This window comes from Palaemon carinicauda, chromosome 18 (genome assembly GCF_036898095.1).
Source record: "Palaemon carinicauda isolate YSFRI2023 chromosome 18, ASM3689809v2, whole genome shotgun sequence".
NCBI lineage: Eukaryota > Metazoa > Arthropoda > Malacostraca > Decapoda > Palaemonidae > Palaemon > Palaemon carinicauda.
In genome coordinates this window covers 29,572,329-29,584,828 of record NC_090742.1, presented here as the reverse complement: position 1 = coordinate 29,584,828, position 12,500 = coordinate 29,572,329, and the positions used below count along the sequence as shown (strand labels likewise).

The window sequence follows — 12,500 nt, the reverse complement described above, 5'->3', positions numbered from 1 at the left end:
GAAAATGAAGATATTAAGGCTTCCAAGAAGAAACTGAAGATATTTAAGCTTCCATGGAGAAACTAAGGATATTAAGGCTTCCAAGAAGAAAATGAAGATATTAAGGCTTCCAAGAAGAAACTGAAGATATTTAAGCTTCCATGGAGAAACTAAGGATATTAAGGCTTCCAAGAAGAAAATGAAGACTTTCTTCGTTTTCTAAGTGTTCCAATTGTGTGGATTTTAACAATAAACGAGCAATATGTGGTGTGAAATTCATATGATAAAATGACTATGTAGGTCCTGTGGAAAGTAGGGTTACCGAACAGTATGGGATCAGAGAAGTTCTTAAAGTAAAGTGACGTAAATTAAGGTATTTGTTTTCAGCAAAAGTGGACAAAACCATTTTCGCTAAATTGGAAGAGTAAAACTAAACGGTCTCTATACTGTAGTTATAAACAATATATGATACGCCACTAAAGATCGTAAAAACGTTGCATGAGTCAGGAAAATATACATAAACTAAAAATTGGGAAATATTACAAATAAAAAGGCAGCTTTCCTTTTACTTTAATATCCTATATTTTAAGTGAGAAGCTTGGTATGACATTTCTCGATAGAAAAACCAATATTATAGTAATTTTCATAAAAGCAAATTAGTTGAAATTAACATTTATTACTCAATAACTTATATATCAAGGGTACTGAATAAGTAAATGGGCGTGGGTGGGGCAGGGGGGTTGGAGTAATGGCTGACACTTAACCTGAACAACTAAATTGTTCACGGAGACGGTAAGAGCATTTGCAAATCTGTTATACCATTTCTATAAAAAAAATGGCATCCAATCAAAAGCACGTGTTTAACTCGTTAGTATTCATACGGTATAGACCTATCATTTAAGATTTACGAAGCCTAATCGAACGAGAAAATAGGCAAACTATGTACATATGTATACTTCATAGAAACGTCATTTGGTTTGCACTACTTAGTACGTTAGTATCAATACATAAGTGCCTAAGGAGAGTATTTGCCTTATGTGCGGATAATTCTTTTGTACTTATCTACTTAGAAAGTGCCACATTGATCCCTTTCACTTAATTACCAACCATTTGTAAGCGGGTTGGAATTTTCATTCACGATCCTACCTTATATGATATGCACAACAATGTCTTCGGCAACTTGGAATATTAAAAAAAGGGAAAAATGTTTGACGGTGTAATGGCAGACCGTAATTTACGAGACATCACCGGCTACCAGATTTTGTCGAAAATGGATAAATTTCGATATCTCGAAATATTCTTATAGCTGCAAATGGTTATTCGGATGTCTATCGTTGCAAAATTAAGCACATCACCCAAAAATACTAAAAAAAACTTCACTTATCAGATTATTTCTCCCACTAACTTACCTTGACAACCTTCTTCTCTCGCTCCAGAACTACAGTGAGAAATTCCAAGCCAGAGTTGGTGCTTTGGCCAATCAGAGGCCTCCACTTTGCCTAACTTCCCTATCGTCCTTTTTATTGGTCAAAAGCTTCGTAATCTGGCTAAAGGCTTTGGAAGCACTCTTCCTATTGGCTGGTGAGATTAAAGCCCCTTTCAAGATTTTCAAGAATTTTTAAAGCTATAATTTCTTCCTTTAGTGTCTATAATTAATAAAATTGGATAATAAAAGTGTGAGTCTATAAATGAGTTACTAATAAATCAATCAATTCATGAATAATGAATGCGGATAAAAAATATGATGAAATCGAAAAAAAAAAAAAAAAAAAACGCAGCAGGGTCATAAGCCATTTATCGCATATATAAATATGAACAAACGTAGGCGTATACACTAAACATTTAGCTGATGGTAATATTAGAGACAAAGCATTTACTGTGTAGGAACCCTTGGGTTTGTAGCATCCTGCTTTCCCAGCTAGGGTTGTAGCTTAGCTAATAATAATAATAATAATAATAATAATAATAATAATAATAATAATAATAATAATAATAATAATAATAATAATAATAAGAGTGTAATAGCTGATTTCCTTTATCTTTATAGAGCAGTAGGCCTGCATGAATAATCAGAAACTCTAAAACTTATAGATCCAAATCTAATCTGGCTCTCTTATATACACTAAACAGCATTTGGCTTAACGAGCTGTTCAACGGCTAAAACTCATCATTGTTGTGACCATTGATATGAGATTTTGGGGAGACTACTTTAGATCTACCTACTGAGTCATCAGCAGTCATAGCCGGGGCCTCCCTGGTCTATATAGCTTGATGGAGAAGGGCCTTGGGCGCTGATCATATCAAGGGGATTGCCGTGCTAGGGTACTGTCCCGTTCTCTTGTCTCTGCCATTCATGATAGACCTTTGGACAGCAAGAAACAAACACTCAAGAATCCTCTGAACATAACAATTCTAATTTAAAAATGTCTTTAATTTTGACTGGTTACTTTGGATATATATCCTTCATTTTGATTGGCTACCAAAAACACCAGAAACTCGAGTTTTGTTTTAGTTAGTGTATGATAATAGTACAATGCATTCACCCTAAGGAGAAGCTGAATAAAATTTTTTTGAAATGTATGAAGAATGAAAAAAAATACATAATTTTCTCTATAATTAACTTTAATATCGTTTTCCTATTTATCAGGAAGACGACAACTTATTGGCAAGAATAGGATTTCTCCCAACAACATCCGATCCTTCAAAATCATTGTTTTAATTAGTTCCCAACATTCTTCACTAGATGTGTTAAATACTGCACTGTAATTGTTCAGCGGCTACTTTCAAAGGATAGAGGAGACTACCTTTGTGCATGCAAAGTGCCGGTTCTATTTCCCTATGAAAATAAAGTTTTTTGGCACAAAGGTGGCTTTGAAAAATTACCAGTTAATTCAAAGTATAAAAATTGGTGATGCTGATGTTGGGATTGTGCCTGTTGTGAAAAATTTGGGTGTACTGATAGATTGTAATATGTCAATGAGGGACCAAATTGTGAACACAGTGAAAGTGTGTAACTATCACCTGAGAAACATAGCATTTTTTAGAAAATATTTAACAGAGGGTAGTACAAAAATTTTTGTGATGAGTCACGTAATATCAAGGCTTGATTATTGCAATTCTCTGTACTACAAATTGCCCAATACACTACTAAGAAAGCTTCAAAATGTGCAAAACCGGGCGGCTAGACTGATAAAAGGCATTAAACTAAGGGAGAGAATAACTCCTGCATTGATCGATCTACATTGGTTACCTGTTAAGGCTAGAATTGAATTTAAAATTTGCTTGTTGACTCACAAAGCACTTACAAGTGATAAGCCTAAATATCTCCGTAATTGCTTGGTCCCCTACCCTGAAGCTACCAGCGCCGCTGTAAGAGTTAGACATTCTGATGACCCACATAGACTATTCGAAATTAGTGTGAATCATGCAATAGGAGGAAGAACGCTCAGTTATGCTGCACCGAGACTCTTTAACGACCTTCCACTCGATGTCAAGAATAGCAATAATGTGGCAGCTTTCAAGAAAAACCTGAAGACTTATCTTTTTAGAAAGTGTTATAATAGTGACCTGAAAACTATTAAGCCTGAATACAAATGCTAGCGAAATAACTGATAATGATACAGAGCAAAATATTAACTGGAAAGAAATTATTTTTTCACACACCAAGGCCCGCCTGAACAGACCTTTAGTGTCTGATGGAGGGCGAGAAATAAATCCGTAAAAGTAAAGTAAGTAAAGTAAAAAAGTGTTTGTTCTAGTATTAACTACTGAACTGGGGGCGGATATTTTTTAATGAGATAGGCATTGTCTCTCGTTAATGTAGCTCACTATCACGCAGTTCACTGTAATGTTGATACATTTAACATCATATGTTAGAAGGCTGCATGATAGCTGTCTTTTCAATTGTAGATATTACCATGGAATTTGGCAAAAACATAGAAACTATGATTCCCATTAATCACTGAAATTTTCATTTTAATATGTGAATTATTCTAGGAACAATTTACTCCACCGCCTAAAATAACCATTCAACCCATACCGAAATAAATGTTTGATGTGGCTTTTCTATGGAAGATGTCAACATAAAAATTGGTATGGACAAAGTAGATATCCCTCTCATAAATCCCCGAAAATTTAGTTCAGATATGTGAAGTTTTCTACGAATAATTTACGGCACTGCCGAAAATAGGACTCCCGCCGATATCGAAAAATGTCTACTGTGACTTTTCTTTGGCGAGTATCAAGACGTAAATCAAATTAAATGTAGTTCACATAACACCAATCAAACCCTGTGAAAATGATTTGGATATCTGTAAAACTCTAGGAGTAGTTAGTTCCTCCTCACAGATTTTTTAGCTAAAAGTCGTCACTTTCGAACATAAGTGACAGCCAGGGAATGCCTATATCAGGTATGAACATGGAAATTCGCAGAAACACAGCTTATATATTTTCAAATACTCCCTTAAAATTTCATTTGAATATATTTATTGGTATAAGAGTTATTGACTCCGCCGCCGAAAATATCAGCTGCCTCATTTGATTATGGATAACGAAGCTGCAATTGTCAAACTTTTTTCTTAGCTCTTTTTTAAACCCAAGACCCAACCTTGTGGATGGCCGCTGCTCAGAAATTCATGCTTACTTCTCAACAGAGTTGAAAAAGAAACTTGAGATTTCCAGAGTACAAAGAAAGGATGCGATCTTTAAACAGTTGTGATGTTTCACCGTTAATGGTAAAAGGATGCCATGTTTGCTTTGAACCATGACTGACCTATACTTCATTACAAAATCTTCTTGAGCGGGTCTGGAGGAGTTGGAAAGAGCCATGTCATCAAGGTGGTTTAATTTGAAACAACAAAACTCTTGAAGTGACTGTGGGGAAAATTTGAGCTTGATGAGCTTAGAGCAATACCAACAGCAGTTATTGTAATTGCAGCCTTTGACACAGAGAAGATGCCTTTGCACTCTGCTCTGGGTTTCAGCTGCGGTCCCAGAAGCAAGAAATAGTACCAACTACCTGTCAGTGAGAAACTCAGAAACTCAACACGCTAAGGTCTCAGTTGAGAAATTGAAACTTCTGATCATAAAAGAAGTATCAATGTTGGGAGCCGACCTGCTCTACCCTGATCCTGATTCCAGATTCGAAGGAGTCAGCATTTTGGCCATGGAAGATCTCTTTCAACTGCAGCCTGTCGATCAGAATCAGGTTTTTGGCCTTCCCTCTGACAGAAGGGGTTTTACAAGTCCATGTTCAATTATCTATCTCACATGCTGCCTGACATTATTGCTGATAATCAGATTTCTTTATTTTCTATTTGTATCTACGTCAGGGTACATGGGTCTCTGTGAGAGGAGAACTTCCATATGATGGAGTCGACAGAAAGTATGCGCTAGAGAGGAGATCAAGAGTTTGCTCAACTGCTGATTCAATTGAGGATAGCAGGCTACACACAAGAGGAAATTTGCAAGACCGATCCAAACTACCCAGCTGATGATTTGTACATGTTCAAATCCAATAAGAAGGTGGATGAATCTAACTTGGAGCATATGAACATGTGCGTTTCCATGGATCTTTCACATCAAAGCCATCGACAAGAAAAAAATTATGTCCAAACAGGTCTCATTGACGTTGCCATTTCAACAAAGCCATCTGACACAGGGGATCTTCGAGAGGTTGTCAGCAGTTGTTGAAGACAGAGTAATGATGACCCTGAACATAGATGTGTCTGATGGACTAGTAAATGGAGTCTGTGGCATAGTTGTTAGGATTGACCATGCAGGAGAAGAAGTAAACACCATCATGGTTAAATTCTACAATGATTGTGTTGGCATAGAGGCCACTGCCATTAGTCAGTTCAAAAGTTATCCCGTAGCCTTGCTCAGCAAGAGGCAAGACGTCCAGTTTTTTGCTTGATGGGGCAGAAGGCCAATGTTGGGAAAGCGTACACAGTTTACCCGTTCCTTGGCATGGGGCTACACAATTCACAAAGTCCAAGGGAAATTTTTGGAAACAAACGTCATGGCAAAGGAAGGAAAAGGTTGTCAATCGTATGTTCCCCAAGTTGCATGAAGAAGTTGAGTAGCCTTTTCCTTTCAGGCTTTGATGCAAGTGCCATTTTAGTGATCCTAGTTATGATCAGTTATTACATAATAGACTCAAGTCTAGTTTCTGGTCTTATACTGTATATCCATGCTTATGATCTACAATTTCTATTCGAACATGAATTAATGTGTTTTGCACGTCACTTTAATTTATAGTTTCCATATCTATAATTGCAATTCCATAATTGTGTATAAATCTTCATATACCCAATTTCTGTACATCTCTGTTTTACTAGATACAATGTATCAGAATCACAGATACCTGCACAATGCCTGAATATCAGCTGCTTATAACCTTCTCATATGGCTTTAGAATTCCTATGAAATTGGCATATATATATATGCTTGCCCTGCTCTCCTAGTGTCCGCCCCATACTCAGATGTGACCCCTTGGTGCTCACACACTGACAGACTCCTACGCCACTGTACAGTACATTAATGTACTTACACTAAATATCGAGTACCGTATATATTGAAGTTTATTAATGTTAACCTTACTATAGCTTTTCGTTTTCTATCATGCATAACCAAACCGTTTTCTTCAAATCACCCATATTTTAACCGTAGCTAATTTATTGTACAGTAATACAATTAATATTCATTAGTGATACGTGAATATATAACCTACCTGTTTTTTTACTCTCGTATTTTTAATCTACTTTACTGTAATAGAAGCAAGATTTATTGATGATACGTCAACAAATAACCTAGCCTACCTGTTATTTGCACACTCGTATTTTTAAGCTATTTTATTGTAATTCAAGAAAGATTTATTTACAATACGTTAATAAATATCCTATCAATTTTTTACACACTTATTAAAAATTTATGCTATTTTAAAGTAATACAAGCAAGATTCAAAGGGAAAAAATACAATCTGTTATTCCTTTACCGAAAGGAAAGAAAAATATATCGCCAATGTTTTGATATGCTCTACACTAGATTTCGCAATTATATGACATTTTTGTGGATATTTTGTAAATGTGCTCTACAGAAAATCTCACGAATACGCGATTTCACGAACGTTGAATAGTGAATTGTTGGGGGATATATATCTGAAACAGATTCCCCTGCCTCATGAGTCGAATGGTGTGAGCTGGTATTTGTGTGATCACGGATTCTGTCAAACTTAAGATCGTTTCCATTCACATGCCACTATCTTTAAATGGCTCAGTTTTCCTTCCAAAACAGGTTATAAAGCACCATTTATGACTAAACCCCTTCTGATTTAAACTATTTGTACAAAATTTTATTAAATCTAAATTGAATTATCAGGTAAATATCTAATGGTAATCATACAGATGGGGAGGGGACCATTTGACACGGCCAATTCGCCGCCAATAATTAGCCACCCCCAGTGTGCCGCTGCCTATTCGTCACGGAAGGCAATTGCAAATACTTTACTTTACTTTCAGGGCTGCTTTTCAGGTCCTGTACAGCAGGAGAACCATACTTTCTACAGGACCTCCAAAGTCGTTTATTTTGTTCGTTTAAGACATTTCACATCGCGTATTACTCGCCTACTATTAAATCATCACTATCGAAGCACTCGCGGAATAATAGTCTTCAGTTTCTTCTTAGAAGCCTTAGAATTATTCATTCATTTGGATATCTCGGGGGAGCTTATTGTATAGTCTCAAGGCCGCATATTTAAAGGTTCTAGATCCCACTGTAGACATATATCTAGGTTCCAATAGTTTGAAACCATCTGTAACTATTCTCGTGTCAACACGATTTGTTGGCTGTACAATCTATAGCAATTCTCTTAGATATCTTGGACAACCGGTTTTAATAACTTGGTGGGTTATTATACCTATTTTAAATTCAATTCTCGCTTTAATCGGCAGCCAATGAAAACCAATTAGTACTGGAGTGTTCCTTTTTCTAGGTGGACACCTTTTTCTGTCTTGCTCCTCCGTTTATTATGTTTTGTAATTGCTTAAGTTGCACTCTTGGTAAATTATAGTAGATGAGTTAAAGTAGTCAATCCTGTTAATAACAGAATTTTCATCCCGGAACTTTTTTATAAAAGCAATCTTTCTGAGATGAGAACAAGCAGTTTTTAATACATTATCTATTTGGGCATTGAGAGACAAGTTAGTCAAGAGATACGCCTAGGTCAGGAAGTTGACTAGATATCGGGACTGAGTCGTTACTTATGTTTATTTCAATATCACCTAAGTTTCTTACGCTGTTTTTCTTTCCCACCACCATAAACTCAGACTTATTTTCTTTTAATTTTAGTTGTTTGATTGTCATCAATTCCATATGACTATCAATGATTCGGTTTAGAGTTTCAGTTGTGTCATCTATATCATTTATGGAGAAATAAAATTGTTTATCATCCGCAAATAGTTTCAACTTCACACCATGCCTTTGTAGTCTTTTCGATAGACCGACAGTATAGATGAACGATAAGATTGGGCCAAGTACACTCCCCTTAGGCACCTCTCTGTTTAAAGATTCATATGATGAATAAGAGTTTCTGATTTGCTCACAGTAATTTCTGCCAACGAAGTAGTCTTTTAGGTATTCGAAAGCTTGATCTTCAACACCGATGGACCGTAAATAATTTAGCAGCATTTCATACACAAATGTATCAAAATCCGTACTGAGATCGAGTAATATTAAAATACCACATTTATTTCCATCCATCATTTCCAGCATATCATTTACAACAGAACAGCTGGCGGTCTCCATTGAGTATAATTTTCTGTAAGCAGACTGGTTGTCTTGGAAAGCTTCTATTTCTTCTAAGTGACTAACTAGTTGTTCAGGAATTACGTATTCCAGCACTTTTGAAACAAAAGATAGATTCAAAATAGGTCTATATGAATTTAATTCCTGATAATCCAGAGCACTTTTCAGAACCAGTGTGACTACTGTATTACCATCTTTTCAGATTTGGGGAATTACACTTGTCGATGCTTGCATTTGCTAATCATAATTATTTCGGATAGACTAGAGGCTACTTCCTCCAGTTTCTTCTGATATTGGCATTGGGTTAATCTCACAGTTGGTTTTCTTCGCTCTCTTGATAATCCTGATGATATCATCTTGTGTTATGTTGTTAAATCTCGTTAATTTTATCTGTGTACCTGGTATATCATCAATCTGATGTTGAAGGTTTACAAATGACCTAGTTACATTTTCTATTTTGTTTTTAAAGAATACTAGAAAATTATGTGCTAGCTCCTGGTCACTGTACCCCTCTGGAAGCCTTTTTTTCATTTACATTTCTCATTATACCATTTGGAAGACGATATAACTTATTTATATCTCTTACCGCTTCGCGGGTCTTTCTCTTATAGTACTCGCTTTTTTTTTAGTAGGTAGTTGTATTGACATATTGCAGTTTTGAATTCTGCCCATGTGCTTTCAGATTTTAACTGATTCCACTTTCTTTACGTCTTTTTCCCTCTCTTCCCTTGGGCTTTAACAGTTATAGTCTTTTCCACAGGTGGACACATGGTATCATATTCACATTTACTCACTACTATATGTGGTTGTAAGACAGTCCACACACATAGCTCCCAACAAACGTTGGTTATCGTGATCGCAGGGAATGTTCGTAGCATCATTTATTTTCTTTGTAACTTTTTCAATAAATACAATGGGAGAAAAGTTTGATTTATGCCTAAAGTTTATTTTTCCACCACTGCATGTTTTTGTAGAGGTAGTCTAAAGATAATGAGTTTGTGTATTGGGTAGATAGTGCATTTCTCTTCTACATTTATATCAGATACAATGTTATTCATTCCATCACTTAAAACCAGGTTCCGCCTGTGCAAGAGCCCGTGCTTGCTATTTATCAATAGCAAGGCAATCTAAAACATGATCATCCCCAGGACCAACGTACGCCCAGTTGAAGCAGTTATACAGTCGACATTATTCACCAATTGATAAGATTCCAAAAACACACTAAATGCTGAAGCATCAAGATTTGATGCGCCATCCATCCAAAGATTGAAGTCTCCACAAATAACTAATGATAATCATCTCAATGAGTACACTGAATTCTTCAAAGAAGACACTCTGGGGTTTGTAAAAGGTTAATGTTTTTTTTTTTTTTTTTTTTTTTTGCATAAAGTTCATTTCTATCTTACTTGAGCAAAGGGCCGCGGTTAGATTGCTACAGTCGTCTCCATCTTGAGCTTTTAAACCAATACTACTACATTCGTCATCATCTACTTCACGCTCCATAGTCCTTAGCCATGTAGGCCTTGGTCTTCCAACTCCTCTAGTGCCTTGTGGAGCCCAGTTGAAAATTTCTTTAATTGATCTCTCTTGGGGAGTGCGAAGAGCATGCCCAAACCACCCCTCGCCATGATGTCATCCACATATGGCATTTGAGTAATCTCTCTTATAGTTTCATTTTTAATCATATCCTGCCATTTAGCTCCCAATATTCTTCTGAGGGCTTTGTTCTCAAGACCACAAAATCTATTGGACATTGCTTCATTGTCATAACACGACTCATGTCCATACAATAACAACGATCTCACTAAACTGATATATAGCCTGAGTTTTATATATAATCTCAGGCGATTTGATTTCCAAATTTTACCTAACCTACCCTTGTCTGATTTCCCTTGTCAATCTTTCACCAAACTCCAGTTCTAAAGACCCTATATTAGAGATCATAGCTTAAATATTTTAGATTATTCCACCTCATTAATCCTTTCTCCTTCCAGTGATATTTCATCTTCCATTGCATATTCTGTTCTCACTATCTCTCTTCTATCTATCTTGAGACCAACCTTATGCGATATATCATGCATTCTGGTAAGCAAGCTTTGCAAGTCTTGTGGCGTTTTGCTAATAAAGGCAGCGTCATCAGCTCACTCTAAGTCTGCTAATTTCTTGTTACCAATCCAGTTCAATCCTTCTCCACCATCCCCAACTGTTATATGCATTACAAAATCCATGAGGATGACAACACATTCCTTTGGAATACTATACTGTTCACTGGAAATTAATTTGATAGGACTCCATTAAGATAACTTTGCACTTGCTATGCTTACGAACAGACTTAATCAAATTTACCTATTCAAGAGGAACTCCATAATAACACGGGAATAGACACAAAATTTGCTGGTGCACACTATCAAAGGCTTTTTCATAGTTCACAAATGCCATCAAAAGTAGATTACTATACTCTACACATTGCTGTACAACATGTCTTAAGCTTCTACCTTTTCGAAATCTTGCTTGTTCATCTCTCAGCTTTTCATCAATCTTTCTCTCTAGTATCCTTAGAATGAGCATACTGTATATGTTCATGACGACTGGCGTAAGTGTGATGCCTCTGTAATTATTACAATCAGTCAGGTCTCCTTTCTTTTCCCATTTTCACCAACACTCCTAGCTCCCATTCATTAGGTTTTGCCTCTTCACCCCACATTCTACAAAATAATCTTGTAAGTCTTCCGAGAGTCTTCTAATCTTCGCCCCATATCATCTCAGCAGTTATTCCATCGTATCCAAGGACTTGCCATCTCTTTGAGTTTTTTAAAGATAGCTTCGACTTCAAACACTCTAAATTCATTCATGGGCACATCAAGGTCTTCATTAGCTTCAGGTATATCAATCAAGTTACTCCCATCGTATCTCCTATTCATGACCACACTAAGGTGTTCCATCCACCTTTGCCTCTCTTCATCTTCGGTTGTTATAACAGATCCATTTCTCTTTTTGATGGGTATATGCTTTTTTTTCCCCCTATAGAGATTTCCTTAATAATTTTATGAGCAATTCTTACATCATAGCCACTCCCTAAATTCATAGCTTTGTTAGCCTCATCTGCTTTCCTGTATAACTATACTCTCCAGTCATTCCTAGCTTTTCTAAGCATGCTCTACCTTGTAATTTTCATTACTTCCACGAAAACTTCCAAAAATCAATGTCTGTCTTTGTCTTCTTTTTATATTATCCCAAGTATTATTTGATATCCATGGTTTTCTCCTTGTAACTGCATTTCCCAAAACTTCTCTACCAACTGACTTATATATTCTTAATATCACATCCTTCTTCATTAATTATCCGCTCTTCGTCTTCTAATGATCTAGTAATCTAATTATACATAATTACATTAACAACATTCGTTAAACTGGAATTATCATCTTTGTTTATTTGAATAAAATGATCAGCTATTTCTATAAACAAAAGAAGTTTGATTTTAACCTAGTGCTATTTCTATTCTTCTTTCAAACAATTGTAACGATTTGCTGTGTTTAACTGTATCTTTTAAAGTTACATGTTCAGATTTTTTTTAAATACAAATGTTGACGTTATATTTCAGCAAGCTTCTTTGTTATATTCAAGTGCTATCATGATGTACATGAAATAAATCATTTGAACCTAAAAACCTTATTCCTAATACCACATTGCCTTTGATTTATCTACATTTTTAACTCCAG

At 35.9% G+C, this 12,500-nt stretch overlaps 1 long non-coding RNA gene across 1 annotated transcript in view; it reads right to left on the bottom strand.

Moving 5' to 3' along the window:
* LOC137657746 (uncharacterized) overlaps nucleotides 1–12,500 on the bottom strand; it is a 161,672-nt gene that overhangs the window by 148,003 nt on the left and 1,169 nt on the right. The gene's annotated exons all lie outside the window — the stretch shown is intronic.